General features: G+C 42.9%; 1 long non-coding RNA gene across 1 annotated transcript; it reads left to right on the forward strand.

Annotated features, from left to right (window-relative positions):
* The first annotated feature begins 1097 nt into the window (after positions 1 to 1097).
* Positions 1098 to 3123, forward strand: LOC307033576. The gene is made up of 2 exons (XR_013806563.1): positions 1098 to 1155; positions 1968 to 3123. It is a non-coding gene; the product is annotated as an uncharacterized lncRNA (long non-coding RNA).
* The last annotated feature ends 8227 nt before the right edge of the window (positions 3124 to 11350 follow it).

Genomic DNA, 11350 nt, shown 5'->3' on the forward strand with positions numbered 1-11350 from the left:
TCTTGTATAATAATAATCCCACATTCTTTTTATACATATTTCAGAATATATAATCTTTCAAGACAGCACTGACTATGAAATGTATCAAATCAGGTTGGATGTGTTATCCAATACATCACATTGTTTAAAAAAGGTGAGTATGTGGATGTAAAAAAGGAAAACGCAGTTTTTTGTTGTGCAGTTTTTTGTTGTGCAGTTTTTTGTGCAACTTTTATGTCGTCACTAATACATAGTCAAATAAACTTTGACTATGTATTCAAAGTCAACTTTATTGTCAATTTCTCAATTGACAATAAAGTTCACTTTGATTCAAACAGGGATATCGAAATACTGTTTCTCCCCGTCACAAAGAATAAAAATATATAAATATATACATACATGTATATGGGGCATTCTACCGAATTAGTACAAAGTGTGGTCCCACGACAAGAAAAACTATTTAACAAAACAATTAAGTATTCAGACATAGATATTTACTAAGAATATGTTATGGTCTATTCAAACACAAGGCATTAAATTAGATAGTGATAAGCTTAATATATACAAAAACATCATTTATAGGGTACTTTCTATTGGGAAGTAGCTGTTATGAAGGTGGATATGGTGCAAAATGTGTGTAAAATGTGTGTAAAACCTGATGTGAGCACTTGCAGAAAAAAAATCTGAGCTTGTGTGCATACATTTACACTCGTATAAAATATCCACGTAACTGTGAACCAAATGTACACTTGTATAAAATATCCACGTAACTGTGAACCAAATTTGAAGTCACAGAAGAAAAAAAAGTTTTGTAGCTTGTAGAAAAAAAATGAACTTAGTGATGAAATGTTCACTTGCAGAAAAATACATATTTGTTTATATATATTTTCCATTACAACTGCAACTTAGTTATTACAACCTCTCAAATCAGTCATTATAACTTGACGAATCTGCTCTGTGGCAGTATAAATCGACTAATCTGCGGTCTTGACTTTTGCTACACTTTTTGCGATAAATGTGTCGCAAAAGTAATTTTCACCTGTAGATCAGCTGTAGATGTGGGGGGAGGGAGGGGGGTTGGAGCGAAGGGGCGGAGCAATCAGAACGACTAGGCTTGACTGCGGGGCTAACGGTTCGTGTCGCTACCAGTCCGCTGACATGGCGCTTCAATCAACGGTAAGTTTTGCCCATTACTTGCCCATTATTACTTTGAATATTATTATTGTGATTGAGGATTAAATCCGCTTTGAAGACCACCGTTTTATATCGTGCAGTTTAGCGGCAAAATAACGTCAGTTAGCCAGCTAACGCTAGCTTTGTTGAGTTTATGCTAGCTAAACAAGTAGTGGTTGTAGTCTATAGCAGTAATGAATATATTATAGCCTACTGCTTTGGCACTAACAGTTGATAACCGTTTATGAAAATAAAACCAATTGAACTGTACTGAAATAATGACATGTTTTATAATTGTCTTGGGTTCCTGCTGTGTTTTTAAAGCCTTTGTAAATTATCCATGCTATTTTCTATTTAGAACGAAGACTTCAGATTCTTAAAATCCCTTGCCGTTTGTATGCAATTGTGCTAAATTCAACTCTGGAATCAAGCAAATATTAATATATTTGCATGAAATTAGTTATTTATATTTTGCCATCACTTAATTATACGTTTAATACATTTAAGTCAAGCTAAGGTACATGTGATGGTAGCTATTACTCTTTCCTGTGAGGCCTCCTCCAAACAGCATAATAACCTTTATCATTAAAACTAAGTACCAGTTCTAGATCCTTGACTTTAGAAAAACAATTCAAGAGACAAAATGTATTTAAAGACCAATCTTTATTTGAAGGTGCTTCTTAACCTGATATATTAGTTATACAGTAATAGTATTGACAATCTAAAAAAAACTGAGCAACTCAACAGTCAACTTTATATTTCTTATTGTCTAAAGCATTTATTATTTGCTTATTATTTTTTTCCCTCATATTCAGTGTGGACGGATTGAGACAGCGTGGTATCCATAGAGCTGCAGAGACTTCAGGGTCTGTCTGTTGGTTTGGAGAGGACTGAGGGTCTTTCATCAGCGAGGAGGACTCGCTTTTGGTTCACATTTCAAAAAATTGTATTTGTATTTGCACTCCTTTCGGCCATTATTCTTACTGAAAATGTTAGATTACACATTCACATCTGACTGAAGATTGGCGCCATTTATTTGTGACGTTGCAAACTCTGCGGTAAAAGGCACAGGTGATGTGAAGCTCATTAAGTGAGGCAAATAGAAATAATCAGCTGATGGAGTGTAGATGTGGAAATAGATGCATCCCATCAGCTGACTATGTTTTTCGACACACTTTATAACCCTGACTATAACCACCCCTTCTCTGAGGTGCAGGCAGCGTCACAAACAAATGATGGTCCCGATTGACTACAAAAATATTCGGTGTGCAGATCTTTGTTTTCACAATAAAAGTAGTTTCTTAGTGAATTTCCTGTACTGGTACTAAATGTAACTTTTTGCATGGAAAAAACCCTCAACTTCACTGATGTGTAGGTGATTTAGTATTGTTTAATGGAATGTGTATCAGTGTATTAAAGTCAATACTTCATTTATTTAAACCAATATCTTTCTTGATTCTTTGTACAGTATGAAAAAATAGTATTTGTACCTGTGCTGAAGTTCACTGCTGTGAGGAGTCCAGTTCTGTCTCTCACTCTCTGGTCCAGCCTGTCTGCATCACCTGGACACCTTAAACAAACAGATATATGTAAAGTATCATGTGTACAAACAATATAACTTATTATCTTCTGTTGAACATGTTGGATTGTGTATTGTCCGAGTCAGGGTCCTTTTTATTTTACTGTAACTTTGGAAGTTGTGTTACCAATGCTTACTGTTTATTTGATATCCATTTGGTAATACAATTAATAAAAACAACAAGGTTTGGGTTTGTTCTTCAGATATGACTGACGTAAACGAGTAAGCTCAATAATGAACTCCAGCTCAACCAACCATATTGTAATATCTAAGTAATCATCTTGAAATATGACATTAATAATTGTAATATACACACATCTTATTGTGAGGTTGATTTCACATACACTACTTTGACGTTAGCTAAATAGAAAATAGCATGGATAATTTACAAAGGCTTTAAAAACACCACCGTTAGTGCCAAAGCAGTAGGCTATATATAATATATTAATTACTGCTGTAGACTACAACCACTACTTGTTTAGCTAGCATAAACTCAACAAAGCTAGCGTTAGCTGGCTAACTGACGTTATTTTGCCGCTAAACTGCACGATATAAAACGGTGGTCTTCAAAGCGGATTTAATCCTCAATTACAATAATAATATTCAAAGTAATACTGGGCAAGTAATGGGCAAAACTTACCGTTGATTGACGCGCCATGTCAGCGGACTGGTAGCGACACGAACCGTTAGCCCCGCAGTCAAGCCTCGTCGTTCTGATAGCTCCGCCCCTTCGCTCCAACCCCCCTCCCTCCCCCGACATCTACAGCTGATCTACAGGTGAAAATTACTTTTGCGACACATTTATCGCAAGAAGCGTAGCAAAAGTCAAGACCGCAGATTCGTCGATTTATACTAAAATATGTATTTTTCTGCAAGTGAACATTTCATCACTAAGTTCATTTTTTTTCTACAAGCTACAAAACTTTTTTTTTTCTTCTGTGACTTCAAATTTGGTTCACAGTTACGTGGATATTTTATACAAGTGTACATTTGGTTCACAGTTACGTGGATATTTTATATAAGTGTAAATGTATGCACAAGCTCAGATTTTATTTTTAAAATATTTTATTTTGTTCAATGGTTTATTTAGAAGATTTTTATGATTACATTCAAACAGAAGTTGGAATATTTAGATTTATTGTGGGTATCATTTTTTTATTAAAAAACTATACTCAAAAAATCATGTCCCCAGTTTTCATATCACTACCGAAACACAAGGGGTTTTAGTCCAATGGCTGAGCCTGGTTTTTAGCCACACCCCTGCACTTTTGACTAGGCAGTGACATTGCATCCCTGTCCCTCATGGCTGAATGGGAAGTTGCTGTATCCCATACTTTTGATATAAATCTGTTCCAAAATCTGAAAATCGGCATGTAACCTTAAGAATTCTCAATTAAGTAAACTTTTTCATGGTTTTATGCAAAGTATTAGGTTTTTATGTGTGTAAACCTCTTCAAAAATGTGTATGCCATGTACTTGCTAGCATTCTTTAGTTATGCTCAATTTTAGCTGAATTGTCACTTCCGAAACAGTCACTACCGAAATATATGTTATATCTCTCACAGGCTCCGCCCTCTACTGAACTTTATGGGTACTACCCTTTGATCATATAATGCAAGCATTCATCCACTGAGACTTCTATAACCGTAGCCGGCCCCGGGCGGGCCTACCTGAATGCGTGCACAAGCCCACCGGCTTAAGGCGGCCACGCCTCCCGTTCCCGTCATCCTTTTCTCTTCAGCGAGCTAACAACAACTGAGCAGAGAAAGTAAAATGTTTGAAAGAAGAAGAAAGAGTTATCATACCTCCATGCAGGGCCGCTCCTGGCCAACTTGGTGCCCCAAGCGACATTGTGAGATGAGGCCCCCCCCAACAGACAGGAGTGAAAACTATTTTTTTGGAAACAAAGTAGGCTACTTTGCAAACATAATTCCTTTTTATTATTATTATCAACACAGTTACTTTTTTATACAGTGAGGTGAATGGTAAATGTGCATGTATGTCGTCCAGTATGCGTTTACAGTTTAATACGTCTGCATTTCCTGCCAAATACTAGCCTCAAAAAGATTAAAGTAAAATTAATGCAAATAAACTACTTCTACTAATAATAATAATAATAATCAATTCAATAATATAAATACTATATTATTTTTATTCTAATATAGTTGTAATATAGTCAAGACAAAACATGCTTATGACATGCTCAAACATTTCTTAAATCTGTATTCAAATGTAGTTCCCTCTGTCAGCAATGTATCAACAACTACACACACATTTATATCAGTATTTCTCTGTGTTGTGGTTGACATGATGAGGACTGTTAGGAGTTAAGGGGAGAGGCTGAGCATCATGCAATGTGCAAATTGACATAAAAATGAATAAAAGGGGAAAAATGCTCCATGTTTTTTAGGCTGTAAACTTTTTGTAAGCCAACTAGACAGACAGTTTATCACTCTTCCTCCTGCACATTAGCAGATAAAAGGCATAAAATACTTGACTGAATGGTAAATAAAGAATGCTGGAAATAACTGCATCTCCTTTAGCCTATATGTGTCAGGGTTTGAGTTTTGTTGTGTCTAGTTGTGGGGTTATTTTGCTGTTCTGTTGCCCCTGTCATGTTTCCTCCTTGTTTCTTGTCTGGTCCTTCTCCCTTTGTTTTCCTCCCTGTCATTAGTTTCCCTGGTGTGTCTAATTGTCTGATTGTGTTCACCATTTGCCCTTGTGTTTCTCCTCTCCTGCCCGGCTTTTTCTCGTCTCGTGATTACCCCTCTCTGTATTTAGTCTAGTCTCTTCCTGTGTTCGGTGTCGGTTCATTGTTTGTTTTTTCCTGTCTCCCTCCATGTTGGTCAAGACCGCATTTTGGGTATTGTATTTTCCTCATGTTACCTCTGTACTATCCATGCCATGCTATTTTGCTGATCGGCTTTGAATTAAAGCTCGCTTTTGTTTGTAGACCTTGGCCTTTTTTTGTAATCTGCTTTTGGGTCCTACCTTTCCCAAACCATAACAATATGCTATGCAGAGACTGCCTTCTTCATGTCGTCAATTGCAGCTGATGTTTTAATATGGCAATTGACTATTTGACTTATACAACATTCGCAAGTTGTACATTTGACTCATAAAATTACCCACCTTCGAGTGATGCTCTAGTTTCTTCACGTTTTTTTTTTTTTCCCTGTTGCTTGCGCCGGACTGAAACTGCCTTTTCGCCGACATCTCTTCACCTGCACTAGTGGCCGTATCAAAGCCGTGATTGGTCAGATGTCGATTCATTGCAACGGTGTCGGGTTACAGACGTGCTCCCCTTTTCACCTCTAAAGGCCCTGACACACCAGGCAGTCACCAGAGAACTCGCCGATGCCGAAGCCGACTGTTGCGTCGGCGTGTTCTCCTGCTTCTTGGCCATGTGTCGCACTGGAACACACCGCAAAGACTTCAGCCGAGCACGTACGAACTGCGCATGCGTGAGTGGCAATAACTCTCCTTACCAGCAGGCGGCGGTAGTGTGTATTCGTCATTCAAAAGCGGCAACAACCGGAAGACAGAGAAGAAGAACAGACTACGTGATACAAACAAACAACAAATAGTGTGTGCGTTCCATTTTCACTCTCGTCCATCGAAAACATGTTTCGTGCGGTACTGGAGCTATCAGCCATTGGAGTGTTGCTTGTGGAAAACATTCTCAAGCAACCGTTTTGCTTCTCATGCACTGATTCGCTAGCTGAACAGCCAATCAGAGTGATTTCTTTGTCCGACTGCCTGTGAAAGGCCAACTAAGGCGTGTCACGGCCGACGGTGCGGGACACACCAAATTGAGTTTGGGCGACAGGGAACGCTTCGTCGTCCGACTAACGAAAACCGATTTCGGCCTGGTGTGTCAGGGCCTTCACTCTCACTCTCGCGTGTCAGCGGGGGGTGTGCGGAGAACTGCGCACAGCAGCTGAGGCCCTCTGGGCGGGGCCCCCTGCGCAAGGCGGGGCCCCATGCCGCCTGTGTGATTGCCCTGTAGGGAGGGGCGGCCCTGCCTCCATGGAATTGCCACTTCTAGAGACCTGTCTTAAATAGCGGGCACTGATCCCCAACACCTCTGCTTCGAGTGTTTGGGGGACCAGGATATGGCCAAGGCGGTGCCATTCGTGTTCGCCATTCCAGCGGGGCGGATGGTTCCGTTTGCCGTTGTCGGGCACTTCCGGGTCCGGTGTCCATGGAGGTCCACCACCCAGGGCTGTACTTCCCCCTAGGTGATGACCACGGCGGCGGAGCGCAACTGCTCCCAGCGGGTAGCAGGCTGGGCAGAGAGCTGAAAAGAGCTCTGCTCCGCTGCCGCGTGACAGGGCGGCTGCAATTAAACATGGGTGTGTTGGGCATCTCGCTCATTGCTAGAGATGCCCCCACCTCACCAGATCAGAGCGATTATAGTGCAGGCAGCTGTGGTGCGGTAGCTGAGCATGGAAGACCCCCAGAAGAACCAGCATTTCAATTATTATAATACTACAAGTGAAAATATATGTAAGTATTGATCATTTGTGTTTGTGCTGTACTATACGGTCTGTTTCTTTATTGTGTTAAGTGAGAAGTAAAGAAAAGCTGTGCTATGAAAGTTAGCTTTTGCTAACTTTAGATCATAGCTTTAGCTCCATAACAATGCAAGCTAGTAGCCTAATAGCAGGGACAGTTAGCTACAAAGCGAGCAGAGAGTGAGCGTTCAGACACCGGCGCACACACTCAAACAGACTTGTGTGCCTGGCTCAACCAACAGGCTTTCATGATTCTGTTTAGATATGCAAGTATAAGCCATGATAGCTTATTTTATTAACATGCTAATTTGATATGAAAATCAATGGAGGCTAAGTTAACTTTGTAGAAAAACCTACCGTCCATGACTGCCCCTGAGCTGAGTTTTAGTTGTTAATTTCATATTTTTAATTTCCTAAAACATTTATTTTCCTCTCATATTAACAGTGTGGATCATTGAGACAGCGTGGCGTCCAGAGGTCTTATCCCGTTTTCCCACTTCCTCTGAGGGGACAGCACGGAGGGGGGGCATTAAGAAAGACTGCACCAGCTTCATCCACGCTGGGCGTTGCTGTTATCGCTTGTTCAGTGTCATTTCATTTGACCAAATGTCTACATATACATTTAATAGATGTTATTATTATCCACCTTTTTGTTTTATGTCCTTTTATTTAAAACATTCTTTGAGACTTCCTCTTCTGGTTCAAATTTCAATAAATGTAATTTTTATAATCACTCTGCTGTCTTTATTCTACATGAAAATGTTAGAGATTCCATTCAAATCTGTTGCTTATGTCACGGTTTGTGAAACAAGCAGGACCCAAATGCAGATTTAAACTGTCAGGGAACAAGACGAACCGACCAAGACAGACAGACAACCCAGAACTTAAATACACACAAGACTCAATCACACAACAAGACACAGGTGAGGAGGGAGGAGAAAACACAGGGGCCCAAGTGAACATAATCAGACAATTAGACACACCAGGGAAACTAATGACAAGAGGAAAACACAGGGAAAACGACCAGACAATAACCCAAAGGAAAACATGACATGGAAAACAGCAAAAACACCCAAACCTACAAAACTATAAACGTGACATAACATGAGAATCGTGACAGCTTATTCATATCTTCCTCAGGCAACACCGTTTTTATCCATTGTATGAATGCTTCAGCTCTTCAGACCAACATAGTAAGATGTGAGCATGTATCTTATTGTGTTGGTATGCAGCCTAGGTCTGCTCTGTTTAATAAAGCAAATATGCCACTTTTATATTGTAGAATTTGTTAAATTAAAGCAGTCTTTAATTGTTTGTCCTAAACATAGCAATATATGCTTTTTGAAATGTGACATGTCTTTGGTTTCTATATGAACAATAAAAAATACAAATAACTTTTCACAAACAGGTATTTAATAATTGCTTACAATTGTAAGGAAGACATTTAAACTATTATTGGCCGTCACAGGCTGCTGTGAACTAAACACCACTCTCTCTGACATAACACCTCACTGAGTGATTAAACTCATATGTCTAACTTTCAGGTTTTTCTTTTCAGCCGCAGACCCCATGTCGCCTCTTTATGTGCGTCGCTAAGTTCCTCCTACTACTTGTGTACTTTAAAGCGGCACGGCATCGTTAACAATTAGCGAGAGATTTTTAAAGTTGAAAAATCCGAAGTGTTGCCAAACGTTTGATTTGTAGGTATTTTTCGGTACGCTGTGTTTTTCTTTCTCCTCGACTTCCATGTGTGTTGATAACTGAGACTCTCGGCCTCCTTAGTGGCGAATTAATCGTTTTTTTCCGATGTAAAGACGCTACAATCGATCATCGCGAGTTCCACCCAAACTGTAGCCGATGTGCACTCTTTCAAACGGTGCACTCGCATCTTGAACGTTTATGCCGGTGCACCGATGCAAATTAGTGAATCTTAACATCCCTAGTGGCCACAGGGCTCCAGCCGCTGCGCACCCATGGCATGAGAGTTTTCTTTTATCTGGACGACCTCATAGACCAGACCAATTTATCCTACACCTAACCAAGTTGGGCTTGCAATCCGTTGGAAGAAGAGCACACCCATACCTCACCAACAGACGTTGTATTTGGGAGTGGTGCTTGATGCAGGCGCGCTGCACGCCACCCTGTCAGAGAGCAGACGTGCGTCCCTGCTTCGGGCGGTTCGCAGGCTGCGACAGGGTGCAACAGTGACAGCTTTGACTATCATGCAGACTCTGGGTCTCATGGCGGCTGCTCACGTTGTGGTCCCGCTCGGGTTACTGCATATGCGCCGCCTGCAGAGGTGGTTCTCCAGCCTGCGTTTAGATCCAAAGAGGCACAAACCACGTCTGGTGACCATGCCCCCCTTCAGTGGAGGGCAACCTCCGGTTCTAGGGGTCCCCGGATCACCTCCGGAGAGGGTCTCCACTGGGACGGGTGACCTCCTACATCACACTGTTCACGGAGAACAGGATGGAGAGTGACCTGCCTGAAGCGAGCTATAGGTGGGCGCTGGTCTCTAACAGAGACACGGCACAGCAACCTCCTAGAGCTACAGGCAGTAGTGTTGGTCCTTCAGCATTTCAAACCCTTAATTCGGGGGAGACATGTAGTGGTCAGGAGCTACAACAGCACCACAGTGGCATATATCAACAGGCAGGGCGGAGTCCGGTCCACCGCTTTGTTGACCACAGCGGAGAAACTGTGGTTATGGGCTTCAGAGGTGGTGTTATCTCTGAGAGCCCTCCACATCCCGGGGCTGGAGAACAGGGGGCCGACCTCATGTCGAGTGGCGGCACCCCGCCAGGCAAGTGGGCGCCCAGTTCGGGAGAGCAGAAGGGGACCTGTTCGCCAGCCGGCGCAACAGCCACTGTGCCCTGTGGTTCTCCATGGCTCTGAGCGACGACCCGCCCTTAGGGGTGGACGCGTTCGCACACGAGCCTTGGCCAAGAAAGCTGCTCTATGCCTTTCCACCGCTGCGTCTCATTCTCCCTCTCCTAGGGAGAGTGAGGCGAGAACGTCTGTCAATCATCCTAGTAGCGCCGGATCGCGTTGGGGCGCCGTGGTACTCAGAGATGACACAGATGAAGGTGGGCCAGCCCTGGGCGCTTCCCCAGTTCTGGGGGGCGATGTCTCAAGAGGCAGGTGCAATCGGGGCGTTACCCACTCTGGGAAAACCTCTCCAGGCTTGGCTCCTGAGAGGGACAGGCTGAGACAGGGTGGATTGTCTGACAGTGTTATTCAGTCTATCCATGCAGCTAGAGCGGGGTCCACCACAGCCTGTTACAGGCCGAAGTGTCTGGGATTCCAGCGATGGTGTGAGGAGCGGAAAATAGAGCCCCTATCTTGTGAGTTGGGCTCTATTTTGTCTTACTTACAGTTACTGGTGGACAGAGGGCTTGCTCATTCCACAGTGAAAGTGTATGCAGCAGCCATCTCGTTTGTATCTTCTTGGTCGAATGCACTTATTGTAAGTCGCTTTGGATAAAAGCGTCAGCTAAATGCAAAGTAATGTAATCTCGTCCTGCCATGAGGGATTTGGCGGCAAGGTTAGCCTTTATTCAGCCACTGATGTTGCGGTTTTTACGGGGGGTCAGGAGGCTGCGCCCAGTAGTGCACACCTCCACCCCGCAGTGGGACCTGCCGCTGGTGATCGAGGCTTTGGTCACAGAACCATTTGAGCCTCTGGAGCTCTCCTTCCTGAAAGCACTGTTGTGGAAAACAGCATTGCTACTTGCCTTAGTGTCAGCCAAGAGAGTGTCCGAGTTAACCGCTCTATCGGTGCACCCAAGTTGCTTATTGATTCGTGGTGACCGGAGCGGAGCGGAGCGACACTCAAACCGAACTCCTCCTTTGTGCCCAAGAACCTAAGGAGTGCGTTCAGGTCGAGGGCTATTCAGTTGGGGGGCTTTAATCTTCCACCCCATAGTGGGGCCAGGGAGGCTAAATTGCACCTCCTCTGCCCGGTGCGTGCACTAGCATGTTATGTGGAGCGCACGGCTGCCCTTAGACGCACTGAACAGCTGTTTGTGTGCTTCGGAGACGGGGTGACCGGGAAAGCCCTATCCAAGAAATGCCTGGCAGGCTGGCTCTGGGAGTGCATTGC

Source organism: Notothenia rossii, assembly GCF_949606895.1.
Source record: "Notothenia rossii genome assembly, chromosome: 3".
NCBI lineage: Eukaryota > Metazoa > Chordata > Actinopteri > Perciformes > Nototheniidae > Notothenia > Notothenia rossii.